Source organism: Camelina sativa, chromosome 16, assembly GCF_000633955.1.
Source record: "Camelina sativa cultivar DH55 chromosome 16, Cs, whole genome shotgun sequence".
Lineage (NCBI taxonomy): Eukaryota > Viridiplantae > Streptophyta > Magnoliopsida > Brassicales > Brassicaceae > Camelina > Camelina sativa.
Genome location: NC_025700.1, coordinates 12,109,727 through 12,111,411, shown reverse-complemented (window position 1 = coordinate 12,111,411; position 1,685 = coordinate 12,109,727).

Here is a 1,685-nt window from a genome sequence, read left to right as displayed (position 1 = left end):
TTGTAAACATAGCTCTCAGGAGTAATCTTTTTAACTTGAATAAGGGAGAGGAGTACCATTTTCTTTTGGAAATCTTACTTGTCAGGCATGAACAAGGAGTCAAGCTCTATGAACATCAATCTCCTTGATGAGTTAAAAAGAAAACTACAGAAATTACCTCAAGATTTTATGGATTCAGCTGGAAATTTAGATGTCTCTGGTTTACTGGTCAGCCATTGAATTTTTCATTAGTCAGATTAGTGGATTCAGTCTGCAGCATTAATCAACCAAGGCAAAACACTAAAGAGAAAAATCATAGTCCCCAAAATAATTTTGAAAATTTTAAATCAATAAAAACAAAAATCGGTTTTGACACACTAAAAACCAAAACTATGTTAGTAGTTAGTATTAACCTCCCCCAGACTTAAACGACACTGTCCCAGTGTTTTCAACTAACAAAAAAGCAAAAAGAAACAAAAACGTATTGAAAATTATAATGAAAAGATGAACTATTTCTTGGGATACCAGCTCGTATCGATCGACACCATTTCTAATGTACCGTAACAATAACGATTGAAAACTCAAGTATCAATGGATCAAGAGTTAACGCTCGTTGCTCGGAGTTCAAGCTTTCTTGCGTATCAATGGATCGAAAGAGAGCTGAATTCAAAGACTTCGGTTTGAGAAAAGCTTTCTCTGTTTATTAAAATCAAAAGTACCACCTATTACGATACATAGCTAAGAGTATTTATACTCCCTTGAATAATAAACCCTAGAAGTCTAAACTTAACCCTCAAGCAATGTTCAAACCGACGTAGCCATAATAGGCAAACAAAAATAATAAAAAGCCAATACGAAGATAAGTAAACATAGATAAATGGAAAATAAGAAGATGGTATATGCTGCTGCATCATCTCCCGGGGTAAGGAGAAAATTCGCCCACGAATTTTCAGCATCATCTTCAGGTGAGAGGAAAGGAACGAGATGCTTGACATTGAAGACGTCAGCTGTATTCATTTGCGGAGGGAGTTGGAGACGATACGCATTATTGTTAATCTTCTCCAAAATCTGCAAAGGACCAATCTTTCGTGACTTCAACTTGTTGTATGTTCCCGGTTTGAAACGGTCTTTTGTTAACACAGCCCACACAAGATCACCCACATTGAAGTTAACCTCACGATGATGCGCATCAGCGGCGGTCTTGTATTTAACAGTTTGACCGAACCAGTTCGTGAGTTGCTCCAAACTCTTTGACAAAATCACAAACGCGGCCATGAACACGAGAACGATCAGGAGAGATACCCAAATCCACAGGACATCGAGGTAACCAACCATAAACGACTTTAAAAGGACAGAAACCGGTACTCCGATTAACAGCTCGGTTGTGAGCAAACTCAGCTTCGCAAAGAACAGAGTCCCAAGACTTAATATTATCACCAACCAAACATCGCAACAGATCACCTAAAGCTCGATTTGTGACTTCCGTTTGACCATCCGTTTTGATATGATCGTGGCCAGCAAGGAGACAGAAGCTGCAGAGAAACCGGAGATCGTGGGAAGGATCACTCGTTCAAGAGCTAAGGAGATGGCCAAGGAAGCTCATGCACTCATAGCTGACGGGTCATTCAATCTACCGAGGATCCAAGTCTTCAACATATCCACCCTGAAGACTTCACCCGGTAATGATAACTAGATAACTTAGGTGT